Source organism: Castor canadensis, chromosome 9 (genome assembly GCF_047511655.1).
Source record: "Castor canadensis chromosome 9, mCasCan1.hap1v2, whole genome shotgun sequence".
Classification (NCBI taxonomy): domain Eukaryota; kingdom Metazoa; phylum Chordata; class Mammalia; order Rodentia; family Castoridae; genus Castor; species Castor canadensis.
This window is the reverse complement of record NC_133394.1, coordinates 120,936,108-120,954,734: the sequence shown is the minus strand read 5'-3', so window position 1 is coordinate 120,954,734 and position 18,627 is coordinate 120,936,108. Positions and strand designations below refer to the sequence as shown.

At 38.7% G+C, this 18,627-nt stretch overlaps 1 long non-coding RNA gene across 6 annotated transcripts in view; it reads left to right on the top strand.

Annotated features, from left to right (window-relative positions):
• Positions 1-18,627, top strand: part of LOC141410981 (uncharacterized) — a 178,806-nt gene that overhangs the window by 94,618 nt on the left and 65,561 nt on the right. For 3 of the 6 annotated variants that reach the window (XR_012435819.1, XR_012435815.1, XR_012435817.1), the window contains exons 4-6: positions 4,627-4,724; positions 5,301-5,397; positions 10,037-10,143. This is a non-coding gene — a long non-coding RNA (uncharacterized lncRNA). The other 3 variants (XR_012435814.1, XR_012435816.1, XR_012435818.1) reach the window with 2 other exon arrangements.

The following is an 18,627-nucleotide window of genomic DNA, read 5'->3' as shown; positions in this document are numbered from 1 at the left end:
TGAATGATTGGTCATAAGAATAATTGACATAAGCATTAAAAGAAGCACCAGAAATCATCTAGACAGATTCAGCTCCTCCAGCCCCATCAGCCTCCACATTACATATATTACACTGTTTCCCTGACACCTATTCTAATAACCATATAATTCGCACATTAAATCACCACTTCCAGGGAAAGGTTGAGCTTGCTCAAAGCTCTCTTGATAGTGACACTGAGAGGGTATTAAATGTTGAGAGGTCTAAAATGGAGAAGTGCTCTTAGAGGGAGAGGCCAGATCCAGCTGCTGAGTGACCACCACATTTAAAAGAGTATGAGAAAGGAATTGAGGCAGAATCACTTTGGAAAGGGAGAAAATTTTAAGACAAGTACAAGAAAGCAATAAAAATTAAAAGTAAGATAGGTCAATGCATAGCAGTATTCTTTATTTTTATTGTATACTGTCTCTGTCTTGAAAAATAGTGGCATGTACTGTTAGAGTTTTCTAATTCCTTTGACCTAGAGTTGCTTAGTATTCCTCAGTCTTCTGCATAAAACTGAGTCTCAGTCAGCGTTGGCAAATTGAGTCCACTCTACTTTCTAACTCTAATTGAATGACAGTAGCTCCCTGAAGTAGAGTGTCAAGAAGACTTGTCCAGGAATTGGGGGAGGAGGGGAAGAAGGAGAATGGTGGAGGAGGTGAATTTATGTATGATATATTTGATACATTGTAAGAACCTGTGTAAATGTCACAATGTACCCCCACCCATCACAACAATAAAGGGAAAAAATGACTTCTGGGGACTCAGTTGGACTCAGTGGGACACAGTACTATGATCCATTAGCAATACCTGCCCTAGGAAGAAAGAGGAGGGATGGCACACAGTGGGTGAGACCTGACCAGGTATGAGGATAGGTGAAAAGGACAGCTTGGGCATAATTCAAGGTTGCTTTGCTTCAGATTTCTAGCCAAAGTTTCTAAATGCAGACTGCAGGATTTACTGTGGACAAGGGTGTAGATCTCTCTACCTCTCTTTTTTCTCTAGCAGTATTGGGATTTGAACTCAAGTCTTGCACTTGCTCTTGCTAAGACAAGTGCTTGACACTTGAATAATGCCCCCAGTCCTTTCTTTTTTTGCTTTAGTTATTTTTTTAAGTAGGGTCTTATGTTTTTGCCTAGGGGGCAGCCTTAGATCATGATCCTCCTACCTCTGATCTCTCAGTGGCTGGGACCATAGGTGTGTGCCGCCATGCCTGGCTTGTTGGTTGAAACAGGCATGGTGGCTGGCCTCCAACTTCCACCTCCCAAGTAACTGGAATTATAGGTTTGAGCCACTTTATTTTTCTTAGGGAGGTCTAATGAATTAAGTTTGGTGGCTTTGGTTGTCTGTATGGGGGAAGATGACCCAAAGTCACTCAGAGGTCAGGGAACAGCGGACCTGTTGCCTTTTATGCTCCAATAATATCAACATCCATAAACAACTTTGCTGGCTATGAAAGCTGTGAGTCTACCACTTGTCTCTCAGGCCTCATATTTGTGTTCTAGGGCCCCTGCTACCCAGGGTCTGAGAATTTTTCATTTATGTCCACTATCTGTGGGCAAGCCTGACCATGACTCCCTACAGTGCAGCACACAGTGTCCATGCCCCAGTGATCCTCAGAATGGCATCCAAGAGATCTGTGAGCCTCCTTTTAGACGACAAGCTAACTCTTGAAGTCTTGTTACCATGAAGGGTTTCATGTGTCAAACAACTTTGTTTCTCCAAGTTGAGTATTTTCTGATTTCCATTTGGTTTGGAAAAGTGAAGTTGCCTCAAAATTATTTTTTCAGTAGAGAAAGGAGTAAGCGGGGCAGGTGGCTCTTTGAGGTCATTTATACAATAAATCTTTAGAATAACAGTAATAGCTAACATTTACTGAACATTTGCTATTGCAAGCATTATTCTAAATATTCTCTTCAGTTAATTCTTTTAGTTACCAGATAGTTGTCCATTTTACAGATGAGGACATCAAGGCTTAGAGAGATTACTTTCTCAAGGGTGCTTAAGAAAAAGAGGGTTAGATCTGAAGCCAGGCCAATTGAATGGTCAAGCTCACTTACACTCATTGCTGTGCACTCCTCCCTGTGCTGTGTGCACTTGAATACTTGTAGCACATAAGGCCAGCTCCCTTTGATTCCTCTTGCTTATCTGTTAAATGGTCTCCATAGAGAACTGAACTAAAATATTTTGACTGCCTGTTCTTTTAAAACTTCCATCTCATATGTGACCTTCAGATTATATGACTATAGTCAATAGTCTATCTGTGGTTTTTTTTTTTTCTTTTTCCGTGTTTTTGGTTTTTTGTTTTGTTTTTTTTTTTCTGTAGTACTGGGGTTTGAACTCAGGGTTCGTATTTGCTAGTCAGGCACTCTACTGCTTGAGCTTCACCTCTAGTCCTTTTTATTCTGGTTACTTTGGAGATAGGATCTCACATTTTTCCCAGACTGCCTTGGACTACAATCCTCCTATTTTACACTTTCTGCCATAGTTGGAATGACAGGTGCATGCCACCACACCCAGCTTTTTTCTGTTGAGATGGAGGGTCTCACAAACTTTTGCTTGGGCTGGCTTGGAACTATGATCCTCCTGATCTCAGGTTCTGGTATAGCTTGGGATGACAGGCACACACCATAGCACCCAGCTACTAGTTGAGATGGGGTCTTACAAACTTTTTGCCAGGGCTGGCCTCAAACTGCAGTCCTTCCAATCTCGGCCTCCAAGTAGTTAAGATTATGGGTACGAGCCACTGGTACCTGGCTTATGTGTGGATTCTGCATCTGTGAAGTTAACCAACTATAGATAAAAAATACTAGGGGAAAAAAAATTCCAGAAAGCCAAATTTGAATTTGCTGTGTGCCAAGTGCTATACTGAATCCACATGAAAGAATTGATGTAGCTCTTGTGTCAGGTACGATAGTTATTTAGGAGATGCTTTAAAATATATAGGAGGATGTTCATAAGTCTTATGCAAATACCATGGTGTTTTATATAAGGGAATTGAGCATTCTCAGATTTTGATATCCATGGGGGTTCTGAAATCAACCACCCACAAATACTGAGGAACACTATACTGTAAATGTTACATTTACAGATCATTCTAAAGGACTTTGGTTTAAAATATGGGGTCACATTTTTCTTCTGTTTTTCATTATTTGGTTTAGGAAAAAAATAAGACAAAAGAAGAAATTGGTGACATCTAACATCAGTAACTTTTACTTGATGTAAGCATGTCTTTTATTTAGGCTAATATATAGAAGCAACATAGATGTTAATTGTCTTTCTCCTCTAGGAGATGCACTGTCATTTAAACTAGCATAATTCAGTACCCACTGCTATTAACAGCTTGGATTTTCATCAGTCAACTTCACTTTGTTACTGCAGCAGGAAGACTCACATTTCTCTGTGTTCTTGGGTTTTATTACTAGAAAAGCACTGATACTTTTATAATTTTACTGTGCATTCTCTTCACTACAAAACTGTCAGGTCCATGCCAATGCACACTGTATATAGGACATGTTATTAAAAATCAGCTCGTTACTGAGGAGCCACAGTAGAGGAATAGAGTTGCTAGCTTCTCATGAGGACCATAGAATTACTTTTGGTGATTTCAGATTTGGATTATGGATGCCTTTTGGTTGTACGAGGCTAAATGGGTGAAAGTTGGTAGTGTAAGAAGTCATTGGCTTATGAAAAATGGGGTTTTATTAGGATTCTTCCTCATTCCCTTGAGTCAATCCCATTATGAATCCATTAGCATGTTTACCTAAATAATTGCAAATGGCTAACAGGTAATGTGGAGATCTTAATCTTTAAAAAAAAAGTCAGACTTTTTTATGCCTAGATAAATTATTCTCTTCTTTTCTCCTGCCCTCTGTCGTTTCTCTGTCAATACTAGAAAGCAAGAAGAAAGAAGCTTCAGTTTGGAATGCAGAGAATATGGCTGGAAAAGCTCTTTGATTTAACTTTTTGTTGTTGATACTGGGGTTTGAACTCAGGGCTTCATGCTTACTAGGCCTGCACTCTACCACTTGAGCCATGCCTCTACTTCCTGAGTTAACTCTTTGAATATTGAAATTCTGGAACGATTCTAGGTGATTAGGCATTTGGAGAGTGAGGGCCCAAAGTTGGAGTGGTTGCTCCAAGCAAGGTTTGTGCAGTAACATAGATGCTTGGCCAAGTGCTGTAACAGTCTTGTTGAAGATAGGGCCTTGGTCTTAATCCTTTCTACATCCACAGTGAAATGTATAGAATAGTAATAGGTATTTCATGAATATATCAGCTGATTGAACTGTTGCTCTTATCACTGAAGGATGGACCTCTTTGTCCCCATTTAGCTATGGTACCTATGGATAGATTGTTTGGTTCCTTTCAGTTCTTTCTGCACCTGACTTATTGGATACTGCTATAGTTTGGATATTGAAGGTCTCCCAAAGGCTCATTCATTAAAGGATTGGTCCCCAGGGTGGCACTATTGGGAGGTGATGGAACCTTTGAGAGGTAAGGCTTAGTAGGAAGTCCTGAAGTCATTGGGGGTATGCCTTCAAAGGGGATTGTGAGACACTGGGCTTTTTCTTTTTCACTTACATCTGCTTGGTTTTTGATCTAAGTGATTTTTACCTGCAATGTGCTCCTGCTATGATGTGCTTTCCTGTCACAAGTCCAAAGCAATTGGACCAATGGATCATGAACAGAAACCTCCAAAACTGTGAGTCAAAATGAACCTTTTCTCTTTGTAAGTTGATTTATCTCAGGCATACTGTTTTAGTGATGGAAAGCTGACTAACACAGATGCTTCAAATATATATTTGGAAATCTCCTTTTTCCACTTGGTAGTGTTTCCCATAAAGACTTTTTGGCCAAAGTCAATAACTTACCAGCCATGCCTTATTTTCCTTTCTTTTCATTTATTTATTAATTATTATTTTGTGGCATTGGGGATTGAACTCAAGGCCTTGAACTTGCTAAGCAAATGGTCTACCATTTGAACCATGCCCCCAGTCCAGGCATGCCTTTCCATTTGAAAATTTAAATTTTGAATGCGATTCAGATGTTGTGCCCTCTCTTCTCTCTCCAGCACAGGTCAATGTTATGTTCTCAATGTTTGTATCTTCCCTGCCCTTGGTCAGTTTATATGTGGAAATTTAATGTCCAATGCAATAGAAGTAAGAGGCGGGACCTTTAGGAGGTGATTAGGTCATGAGGGTGGAGGCCTCACTAGTAAGATTAGCACTTTTATAAAATAATGGTCTCAGAGTTTTATTTGCCCCTTCCACCATCTGAGGATATAGTTAGAAGACTCCATCCATGCAGCAGTGAAGCCCTCACCAGACATCAAATCTGTCATTGCCTTGATCTTGGACTCTCCAGTCTACAAAATTGTGAGCAATATTTCTGTTGTTTATAAACATCCACTCTAAGATATTTTGCAATAGAAGCCTGAAAGGACTAAGACAGCTAGAGTTGTGGCTCTGGTGACTTGGAGTATGTTTGCATGTATGTATCTTAAGTTTTAAATGTGTGTGTATGTTAATGTGAGTGTGTGTAAGTATATAACAATGTGTTTTGTGTATGTGTGCATATGGGCTGTGAATGTATTTGTGGTTTGACTCACAGATATCTCCTCCCTCTTTTAAGAAATACCTTCTTCAAGGAACTAGGGTAAGAAAAAAGACAAACATATCCATTCCACTCTGGACAAATTTCTGTGCTCCCTTTGATTGGTCATGATGGTATTCTTGCTCCAGGTCTGTGTCGGAGTGGTAAGTGATGGTCACTTGTCATTTGCTGCTGACCAGAAGCTCACTCCCAAGCAGTTCCCTAAGAATTATCAGGTCCTTTCAAGATACAGCTGCACTTTACAGTGGCCTCCAAGCTGGTGGCATTCTACTGCATTTCTCAGATGCACACACCTCATTGTTCTTCAGACTGTGACAGTTCCTAAGCTTTGCAGTCATTTGACACTAACTCTGGCAGTTTAAAATCTATGTGCTTTCCTTCCCCAGAAGCTCACCAGGGTAGTCCTGGCTTACTCTATCCTGCCTCTTTCTGCCCTGTCATATCATTTCTCCATAATTCCCTTTGGTCTGATTTGAATGTGTCCCCCAAATTCACATGCAGGAGACTTAGTTCCAACACAACAGTTTTGGGAAGAAGGGTCTAATAAGAGATGATTAGGAGCTAGGCGTGGCCCGTGCTATAATACCTGCACTCAGGAGGCTCAAGAAGGAGGGACCACAAGTTTGAGGTCTTGGCTACATAGTGTGACCCTATCTCAAAAACAAACAAAGCAACAAACAGAGAGTTTGACCCGCTCTTACCAGTCTGCATGCAACACAGAATGACGCAGTACAAGGTCCCTGACAGATGCTGGTACTATGCTCTTAGAATTCCCAGCTGTAACTATAAGCCAAATAAATCTCCATTCTTTAAGTTACTTTTTTTTTTTGGAGGTGCTTGGGTTTTGAACTCAGAGTCTCATGCTTGCTAGGCAAATGCTCTATCACTTGAACCATGCCCTCAGTCCTTTTTGCTTTAGTTACTTTTCAGGCAGGGTCTTGTACTTTTTACCAGGCCAGTGTGGACTGTGATCTTCCTACCGATGTCTGCCACATAGCTGGGATTACAGAGTGAACCACCATGCCTGGCTTGTTGAAATGGCGTCTTGCTAACTTTTTGTCTGGGCTGGTCTTGAAACACAATCCTCCCAATCTCTGCCTCCTGAATATTTGGGATTATAGGTATGAGCCACCATGCCTGGCTGTTAAGACACTCTTATACATGGTCACGAGCATTGGGAACATATCACCAAGTCTCCTAGCTATGCAATCACCTAACCAAGGAATTAAAAAGCTGATCTCTTCTGTCAGCTGCCTGCATCTTCAGCAATGAGTCTAGTTCCCTAATGACACCTTCTTCTCTCAATGTCCCCTTTGTACTGAATAGGGTAATGTCAAAGGAGGCAGTAGGTGATAGGACCAGTCCAGTGACACTTTTTGGCACTTATTGTAAGCCAAATGATGGCACACATAGAATGCCACACATGAAGTATCTTTGATCCCAATTGGGTCACAGTTACAATTCTAGACAATAAGGTAAGTTCTGTGTATGCTTTTACATAGACTTCAGATGTGTACCTTAAGTTTTTCTTTTCTTTTCTTTTTCCTTTCTTTTTTGCACTGGAAATTGAACTCAGGGCTTTGCCTTTGTTAGGCAAGCGCTGTATACTTGAGCCATGCCCCCAGTCATTTTGCTGTAAGTTTGTTTTTTCAGATTGGGGTCTTGTGCTAACTATTCCAGGGCCAGCCTGAGATCATGATCCTCCTACCATCAGCTCCTGATTAACTGGGATTATAGATGTGAACCACCATGCCTGGCTCTCATTCTAACTCTTTATTTTCAGCCAACCTACCCTTACCTAAACAAAGAACACAAGATAAGAACTAAAATAAGAGACAAAAGATAATGACGAAAATGAAACAAACACAAAATGGGAAGCAAAATATATTTGATGTAAGACTCCTTTAAGACTTTCTTGTACAGCCAGTCTACTGGTGATGAATTTTCCCAATTTTTGCTTTTTTGAGAAATATTTTATTTATCCTTGAGGAAAATAGGTTATTTAGTAAAATACCATAAGTTGTGTTCCCCTTAATAACAATAGCTTACTATGTGTCAAGCACTGTTCTAAGTATTTGGCATAAATTCTATGAGATTCTTTTATAGCTAGCATTTTCTATATTAGAAAATGAAGCCAGGGAGAAAAAAAAGTAGCATCTGAATTTGTGAATTAAGTGGAATATATTGTCCTTCCCAATCCACTGAGGACCCAAATAGAAGAAAAAGCAGAGGGAGGTAGAATTTTGCCTTTCCTGACTTCCTATTTGAGTTACAACATTGCTCATCTTCTACTCTTGGACTGGGTCTTAGGCCATTAGGTCCCTCTGGTGCTCAGGCCTTCAGACCCAGACTGGAGCTACATCACCAGATTTCCTGAGTCTCCAGTTTATGGATGGCAGATCATGGTACTTCTCAGCTTCCATAATTGCATGAGCCAATGCTTCATTAATATATTTATCTCTTACCAGGGTGCTCTGTGGTGCCAATTGCTAAAACAGCTATTAGGCACTATAGCAAAATTGAAAAATTTTAAGTGTTTGGTATCAATGCTTTCCAAAAGACAGTGTAAATGTAGTAGCTAAGACCATAGACTCTAGAACTGTTCTGTATGAGTTCAGATCTGACATTATCTTTAACTAGTTGAGTGGCAGTGTATAAGTGGAGTCCTTTTGCCTCAGTTTTCAGTAAGTGACATTTAGTCTGAAGGGTTGCTGGCAGAATTAAGAGAGTTGGTATGTCTAGAGATGTACTGTCAAATTGTGTAGCATGTGAACCCATATATGTGATTTGAAGTTTCCTAGTTTCATATTTTTATAAAAGGAAATTAATTATATTTTACTTAACTGTATGCATTTAAGATATTATCATTTCAACATGCAATTAATACAAAATTGTAAGCAAGACATTTCAGAGTCGTTTGTTTATTTGTTTCATCCTGACTCTTTGGAATCAGGTGTGCATTTTGTAGTTACAGCATGCCTCACTTTGGACTAGTCTCATGTTACAGGCATCATAGTCATAGTGGCTGATCACTACTAAATCAGAGGCACATGATTGCTATCTGTCATTTCAAATTCCAAATACTTTTGAGTTGATCACTTTTCTCCTCTATGCCTCACACCAACATATCTTCATCTTGCCTGGAAAGAGGTATTAACCTCCTAACTTGGCCTCCATACTCACTAACCAGAATTGCCATTAGCTATTCTTCATGCTGAAGTCCAAGAGACTCTTTCAAAGCACATATCTGATCATCCCTGAGCAACCCCTGTACTTCTCTCCTACCTCTCTGTGCATCACCTACTAACCTTTGTTCAGATTCATACCTCTCCCCAAGTCCTCAGATGTGCTCCATTTATACTTTCTCCTGCCTTGCACCTGCCCTGATAGGTATTTCCTAGCAGGTTTTCAGTCTTTGTCAGATGATTTTGTTAAAATGCTGTCATAGAATGTGTTATTTTCTTCAAAGCTCTTATCTCTGTTTGTAATTTTGTTTCCATTAGTGGATCAATTAATTAGCTTGTCTCCTGTCTCCTTACTAGACTGTAAATTCCTCCAGGGAATGGATTATATGTGTTTTTGTTCACCATTTTATTCTCTCCACCTAGCTAATGCCTGACACCTTGCAGGTGCTCATGAAATAATTTGGATAAAGAATTGAAATGTGTAGATACGTAACTATTATACTGCAAGACCTTACAAAAATAGAATGAAGGGAATTTCAAATAAGGAAGAAAATGCCACATTGTCAGCATTTAGTTTAATTTAAATTCTTAAAGGGTAAGAACAGAGGGATTCTAGAGTAGGATAGTGCACCATGTAATAAGATTCAGAAAACTTCACAAACATGGGAATATGAACATTTAGACTGACATGAAACAGAGGCATAAGCTGACTGTGTCCTCAGCCACTTCAGATACATGAAAGAAGAAGAGATGGGACGCAGGTAGGAATACTTGAGTCATGTTCTACTTCCCTTACCCCGGAGCAGGTAAGTGTGAAATGGGCGCAGGGAAGTATTGGTGGTAAGGAAAGCACAGTGACAATTATCTATGACAGTCTTCCTTCCACATACTCTCTACTATCTTTTTTGGGGAGTCGGGAGACAGCACTGGGCTTTGAACTCAGAGCCTTGCTCTTGCTAGGCAGGTGATCTACTGCTTGAGCCATGCCTGCCCCTCACCCCTCTGTACTCTTTTCTCTGTAATAATTGAACTATCACAGGAATTTCAGTATCTTAGCAAATGATAATGAAATGAAGTTAGCCAATGAGTCAACATGTACTTAGGTCTTCCATATGCTATGTGCTGGGAATACAATGCAAAACAAGGTATCTGTAGTCTCTGTCTCTGCAGTACAGGTTTAGGGGTGCTACTAATCTCTTATTTCCTTCCCTCTTAGTTCTGTATCAGTTCAGACATGAAGAACTAGAAGAGGATTAATGTACAACCTCAAGACATGTAAGATAAGTAACCATAAAAAGTCATTCCATGAATCTGTCTAATAAGGTAATTTCACAAATAGATCACTTATTCTTTCTTCCTAAAAGGGATGGTAATGGTGGGAGGAAACTGAGAAGAAGTCTCCAATATTACTCTCTCTAGCTGTGTGAAGTGGATGACTACCTCTAAGAAAACATGGAAAAGAAATGAGAATATCCACTCAGTGCTAACATGAAGTTACTAGCCTCATCAATTGACTAGAGAAAGAACCTTAGAAAGCTTATTGGAAATAGAATAAAATGAAGGGATGATGAATTGCATTTTGGATGAGCTGAATTGTGCTACTGTAATAAGTTAGTCACAATCTCAGGGCCTCAACTCAGCAAAGGTTTAGTTCTTGCTTTCTGCTTCTGAAATGTCTTGTGCATTTGGCAGCAGCCTTCCAGACAGTGAAAGGAACTTTCATCTTGTGGTCTGTCTTCTCAAGAGGGGCCTCCAAAATGCTAAGGTAGGAACACAGAGATGTGGCATTCGTTGTCTGGGCCTGGAAATGACACATTATTCCTATTCACAGCCCATTGTGCAGGGCTTACCACGTGACTTTGCCTAACTCAACCAGAAGTTTTTTTTTTTAATGGCACCCTTTTATACATATAAAGTATATACCATAGGCTGCTTCCAGTCCTAAGATTCTGCTTTAATTTGTCTGCTCTAGAGCCCAGACACTAGATTTTATATAAGTTTCTCCTATAGTACTAATGTACAACCAAGCTGCCATGGTTTCCAATGGTTTAGAAACAGGCCTGCTCATTGTAGGGATAGATGCTTAGGTCATGGCTTAAGTGGATGGCACTGCCTGAGAGAAGACTTCCAGGACACCCATTGAACTAGGCCTCTGGATGGATTTTTTTTTTTAGTCTTTTTTTTTATTGTTTTATTATGTGCATACAAGGCTTGGGTCATTTCTCCCCCCTGCCCCTACCCCCGCCCTTACCACCCACTCCGCCCCGTCCCTCTCCCCCCATCCCCTCGATACCCAGCAGAAACTATTTTGCCCTTATCGCTAATTTTGTTGAAGAGAGAGTATAGGCAATAATAGGAAGGAACAAGTGTTCCTGGTTGAGATAAGGATAGCTATACAGGGAGTTGACTCACATTAATTTCCTGTATGTGTTGTGTTGCCTTCTAGGTTAATTCTTTTTGATCTAACCTTTTCTCTAGTTCCTGGTCCCCTTTCCCTATTGGCCTCAGTTGCTTTTAAGGTATCTGCTTTAGTTTCTCTGTGTTAAGGGCAACAAATGCTAGCTAATTTTTTAGGTGTCTTACCTATCCTCACCCCTCCCTTGTGTGCTCTCGCTTTTATCATGTGCTCAAAGTCCAATCCCCTTGTTGTGTTTGCCCTTGATCTAATGTCCGAATATGAGGGACAACATACGACTTTTGGTCTTTTGGGCCAGGCTAACCTCACTCAGAATGATGTTCTCCAATTTGGATGGATGTTCTGATAGCTTACTTCTTTCACTTCTAAATTCTTATTGAATGCTTGTCTTCATACTGGATTACAAGTGTGTAGCAGTGATCACATCTCTCTTGTTTACTGTTGAATTACAGCTGGCAGAAATTAGACATTCTATAATGTTTTCGGAATCAATGCATCCATTAGATATGGAAGGGAGGGCACGGGGGGAAGGGACAGTGTGGTGACTTGGGACAGCATGAGTGCACTACTTCAACTGTGTCTGCTTATGCCTTTGTAGGAGTGTGTCACTCTCTGCACCTCCCCATGGACTCACCAAACTACATTCACAGAGAAGCCAGTAAATGCAGCTGCAGGCAAAGTTGATTGCAGTATAAGGTGATGGCAACATTGAGCATTTCTTGTATGATCAGACATAGTTATTTTGTTTGTAGTTTAGAGTCATTTAAAGTTCAACATTTATTATAAAATTCTGGTTTATTTAAAAATGAGGACAGGGTTTTAAAAAGGCACTTTTTCATGTAGCTACTGAGGAAATATATCTCCTTGCAGGGTCATCAGGATCCACATGGAAGTTTTTGTACCTAAATTGGCAAGATAAACTTTGCTTATCCTAAGAAATGTCTTATTTCTTCAGCCTTCATCCAGTTGTGTGCAACAACAGACTCATCCTTATTGTGTAGTTGAGTTATGGTTGGGTATGTGTGCAGTGCTGGATCATAATTATAAAACATAGATTCCGTGAAATGTTTCTTTGACTAGATTATTTTGTGGGCTTTCCAGTCTCTGTTACAGCCAATCAACTCCATAGTTGTAGCCCAGAAACACCATAGATAATACTCAAACAAATGAATCTGACTGTTGTATTAATTTTATTGCTGTGAGAGTAAATAACCACAAACTTAGTGTCTTAAAACAACATCCACTTACTGACTTACAGTTTCCATGGGTTAGGAGTCAGCTTAGCTGGGTCCTCTGCTCAGGATCTCAGAAGGCTAACATCAAGGTGCAGTCTCATCTGAGGCTAGCAATCCTCTTCCCAGCTCAAAGGCTTGTTGGTAGAATTCATTGAAGCTGTGTACTTGTGGCAACTCGTGGTACATGTCAGCAGAGAGGTCAGGAAAGCCTAAGCAGTCTTTTAGGGCTTGCCCAAGTAGGCTAGGCTCACTCTAGATAATCTTCCTCTGATTACTTCAGAGTTGGCTGATTAAGAATCTTGATTCCATCTGCAAAATCCCTTCACCTTTGCTAACAAGGTAAGATAACCATGATGGGAGTAATACCCCCATCACGTTTTCACTTGCACTTGAGGAGAAGAGAGATAATACAGAATATGTACTCCAGGGCATGGGAATATTGAAACCATTTTAGAATTCTGTTGACCACATCTGCATTCAAATAAATTCACATTAGGCATGGTGGTGCATGTCTATAATCCCATCACTCACAGGAGGATTATGAGTTCCAGGCCAGCCTGGGCTACACAGTGAGACCCTGTCTCAAAAACAAACAACAAATACAAAACCAACATACAGATACCAAAATATGAATAGCAGATAATTCTTCTTTTGATTATCTTTCAAACATTTAAACATGTAAAATCATTCTTAACTTGTGGGCTAGAGAAAAATAAGCCAACAGGCAATGAGCAGTACTCAACCTACAGTTAGCCACCCCCTGATATAAGCTATGAAAAATAGGAGGTAATTGCTCTGGTAGCCTGGTAAGAAATGGTTCCCAGAACCAAGTGTTAAAGCCTGGTGACATGGCTTTACAGTATAGGGGAGCAGTGCTGGAATTGAAGGGTGACCTGTTTGGGATAGAATATACCAGGTGACTTCTCTCACAAGTTGTTTTCTGTGACATGGCAGGATCTGACTCTTTAGTTTCACTGAAAATGCAATCTTGCTGAAATGGAATTTAAGCAAAAAAAAATATCGCTTTTTATGTCAAAAGGGACAATCATAATTTCAGATACTTGGATTGCACATCTAGGCTAATTTTCATAGTGTTTAAATCTAAATTTGCATCAGCACCAACAAAAAGATTAGCAACTGTGAAAAACATCGTGTCAGAAGCTCAAGAAAACCAAATCATATTGTGTATAACATTAGATCTTAGAATCCTGATATATTCCCTAGCAAAGGTACTTTTAAAATGTTTCAGTGGTACTTACAATGAAGTAGTCAGTGCTCTAAGCAATATACAAATATTCATTTATGTAATCCTCATAATAAATCTTTGAAGACAGCATATTACTTTTATAAACTGAGGCACAGCCAAACACAGTGTTGCATACCTGTAATACCAGCTATTTAGGAGGTGGAGGCAGGAAGATTGAGAGTTTGAGGCCAGCCAGGCAAAGTTAGTAAGACCCCTATCTCAGAAACAAAATACAAACAAAAACACTGGAGGCATAGCTCAAGTGGTAGAGCACTTGCTTAGCATGCATGAGGCCCTGGATTCAATTCCCAGTACCATTAAAAAAAAAAAAAGAAACTGAGGCACAGAGCACAGTAACTTGACCAATATCTCATGACTATTGAGTAAGTGACTAACTGAGATTTCATACCAGATTCTGTTTTCTCAACCACTATCCTGCACCACTTCTCTACCTAATAACAGCAATAATCATAAAATCCTGAGTATGCTGACAAATTCATGTTGTACAAATAATCAATAAGATGTTTAATGAAGACACTGAAATCAGTGCGAAAATTCTCAAAGGTGAAATCTTTCTGGGTGATAAAGTGAGCAGCCAAATGACCGTCCTTTCTTCTTGTCTAAACCTGGGCAGACTTGCTGATGGTCTTGTCAGCACATCATCTAATATTTCTAACGCTACTTTTAAGATCCTTTTCCAATAATGGCGATACCAGAATCTTGTTAGGGATCAGTTGCATGGCACACATTTGCAACAACTGTATTAATAATTCATCAGATATTTTCAATTGATGTAGAAGTTGTTATTGTAAAATTATTCAAAATTTGTTACATTTCTGTAATATGAGTGAAGACAGTGAAATAATCCTATGATTTTATCAAAGACAAATTTGGTCCTATTCAAACATAAGATTTCTGATACAGATGCTGTTCTCAGAAGAATACTAATTTTGTTTCCACCATCACCCGCTTCATTTTTATCAGTTGAAAAGTTCCATTGTCGACACTTCCCGAAGACACTAAATCAAAACAATGCCATTGCAATTTTCCATGACATTTTTACCAAAATGAAGGGGAAGAATATTTCTCCATGTGAATCTTTGCATTTTAATCAGAATTGAAGTGAAAGATAAAAATGTGAATGTTTTCATTCTAAAAATAAAGGATATCAGGAGAAAATTGCAAATAATGCTAAATAAATATTCATTGTGATGTGGATTTAGTGAAATTGATAAGGGAATGGGAACTGAATTGCCTACCTTTTGAAGGCACTTGTTGAAAAGCCTTTAACAGTTTCACTTTATTTGGAGAAACACAAACAAAACTTGTTATAAGGCCCTAATAAGGATAATCTGAAGAAGTTATGGAATAATTTCTAGGATATTTTATTTTCTGTTACTGTGAAGACTTTTAAAAATAATATTCTTATCTGAAATTATTACCTAAATATTTTCCTATGAAGAAACATTGGGAAAAAATTCTCTAGAACTATTTTCATGGATAAACATTACTGATCCAACGTCCAACATCAGCTGGTATGACTAACTCGTCAGACCATTTTTGCTAACAACTTTTGAGGGTTACTGAATAAATTGTTATAAAAACTCACTTGATCATCCAAATAAGTTACTCAAGCTTTCCAAGAGGTGTTTGAAAAAAAAGAACAAATTCTAACTTCACAAGTTGAATTCTACAAATCAGCACAAAAGCAGGAAACCCTTCTATCTACTTCAACAAAATAACAAACCAAAAATTGTATTAACCTGTGTATAATTTTTTGCAGAATGTTATATTCTTTCTCATATAATCTTGTCAATAAAAGGTGATAAACTTCTAACTCATAAAATTTAATTTTTCTGATTTTTGAGGCTCGAAAAATAAATTTACATATTAAAATTCTCATTTGTCAGGATATGAATTCACATTTAGAGTCTGGTAACATAGTCAACATATGAGTGTTCCAGTCCAGAAAGAGTGCCCAGAGTCAGAAAGAATGAGGCAAAGAAACAGTCACAGGAAATAAAAATGAAAGAAAGATGAAGTGTGGGTGATTTGAGGATTAATGGGGCCTTTTGTGTCCGGAAGAAAAACATTGCAGATACAAGATGATTCTTGATAAGGTAATAATCACCTACTATAGTCAAAGTCTAAGTACTTCAGACAGAAACTACTGAGCACCAGGAAAGAGCTATTAGGTATTGTTAAAGCAATTGATCACTTCCATCATTATTTTTGTGGAACTTCACAATCAGAACTTATCATGATGCATTATGAAACCTGCTGAAATTCACAAATTTGGAGGAACAAATTGACTGGATGATTACAAGACTGTAGGGCTATCATTTCTGAATTGAGCATTGACAGAGAGTGAAAAAACATCATAATGCACATACATTATCCAGGCACCCCATGTTGGGATAATGCTTGTGAAACTGACATTAGGTATGAAGAAAAGAACAAACACTCTAACACATCTGGTGGTTAGTGTTTTGTAACAACCAAAGGTTCCTGGTGGGGATAGTGGAAAACATTCCTATTTCCTGAATAGAAGGTTAGGAAATGGTTTATTCATCAATCCAACAAATATTTATAATACTTATTGAGTGTTTACTATGTGCCACGCAACCATCAGGTATGAAAGATACAGTACCAAGGAAGACAAATCATAGGAAGGAAGAGCGAGAAAGAGATTATTTTGTGAAACTGCATTGACTCTCTGTAAAAAAGAAATAAAAATTTTATGAAAAACAGGTATCTAATTTTACTACCATTGTACTTTGTATGTATGCCACATACATACAAAGTTTTGCTGAAAATTTCTTTTGCATGAAATACTGAGTGCTTTATAACGTACTTCTTTTTAAAAATGTAATATTTAACATTTGCATAACACCAGATTTGTTTCATCCAAATTTAAAGAAAATTTGGGCCATTGTACATGATCAGCCAAAATAAAAATAATTAACAAAAAGATAGATTTAGCATATATAACCTAGAAAAAATTCAGCTTTGAGGAAAACACAGTGAAGCTTCATGTAGCTCCACTTTATTTATTTAATTTTAATTTTATTTTTATCGTTTTTATATTTCCTTACATGTGTATACATTATTTGGGTCCCCTCCCCCCACTCCCACACTTCTGGCAGAACCTGTTCTGCTCTCTTATTCTGGTTTTGTTGAAGAGAAAACATAAGAGATAATAAGAAAAACAGTGTTTTTGCTAGTTTGAGATAAAGATAGCTATACAGACAGAGTCCTAGCAATGCTTCCAGGCACATGTGTATTACAACCCACATAGGTTCATCTCTACTAACCTCTTAACTGTTTCCTAGTCCTCTTCTCATAGTGGCCTCTACCAGTTTAAGATTACTGTATTCACTCCTATACAGTGAAGATATCAAACATATTCAAGTTTTAGGTTTCCTTCCCTTTCCCTGTTCCCCCTGTGTGCATTCTCCTGTTAGTGTGTGACTCATATCCAACAATATTACTGCATTCGTTTTAGGTCTATAATCCCCCTATGAGGGAGAACATGTGATTTTTGGCCTTCTGGGCCTGGCTAATTTCACTTAAGACAATGTTCTCCATTTCCGTCCATTTACTTGCGAATGACAAAATTTCATTGTGTATAAATACCACATTTTCTTAATCCATTCATCAATAATGGGGCATCTTGGCTGTTTCCTTACTTGGCTATTGTAAATAATGCTGCAAGAAACATGAGTGTGCAGGTGCCTTTGTAATAACCCGAGTCGCATTCCTTCAGGTATGTCTCTAGGAGTGGTATTACTGGATAATATGGCAGATCTATGTGTAGTTTTTAAAGACGCCTCCATGTTGTTTTCCGTAGTGGTGGTATTAGCTTACATTCCCACCAGCAGTTTATGAGGGTTGCTTTTTACCCCCTGCAGCCTCACCAACATTTGTTGTTGTTGGTGTTCTTGATGATAGCTATTCTAATAGGAGTGAGATGGAGTCTTAATGTGGTTTTGATTTGCATTTCCTTTATGGCCAGGGATGGTAAGTATTTTTTCATGTGTTTTTTGGCCATATGGAATTCTTCCTTTGAAAAAATTCTGTTTAGTTCAGTTGCCCACTTCTTTATTAGTTCATTGATTTTGGGGGAGTTTAGTATTTTGGGCTCCCTGTATATTCTGGTTATTAGTCCTTTGTCTGATGTATAGATAGCAAAGATTTTCTCCCATTCTAAAGGTGGTCTCTTCAATTTAGAGAACATTTCTTTTGTGCAGAAGTTTTTAATTTCATGTATTCCCATTTGTCAATCCTTTCTCTTAGTTGCTGGGCTGCTTGAGTTCTACCAAGGAAGTCCTTGCCTATACCTATTGCTTCCAGAGTATTCCCTGCTCTTTCCTGTACTAACTTCAAGATTTTGGATCTAATATTAAGGTCCTTAATCCACTTTGAGTTGATACTAGTACAGGGTGACAGGCATGGATCTAGTTTCAGTTTTCTGCAGGCAGATAACCACTTTTCCCAGCAACATTTGTTGAAGAGGCTATCTTTTTCTCCATCGTAAGTTTTTGGCACCTTTGTCAAAAATAAGGTGGGCATAGCTGCGTGGATTCATACCTGGGTCCTCTATTCTTTTCCACTGGTCTTCATATCTGTTTTTATGCCAGTATGATGCTGTTTTTATTGCTTTGGCTCTGTAGTATAGTTTGAAGTTGGATATTGTGATACCTCCAGCATTGCTCTTTTTGCTCAGTATTGCCTTGGCTATTGCGGGCTTTCGGGTTTCCCTATGAACTTTAGGGTAGAGTTTTCAGTTTCTGGGATGAATGTCATTGATGTTTTGATGGGAACTGTGTTGAACATGTAGATTGCTTTTGGTAGTATAGCCATTTTTACTATGTTGATTTTGCCAATCCATGAGCATGGGAGATCTTTCT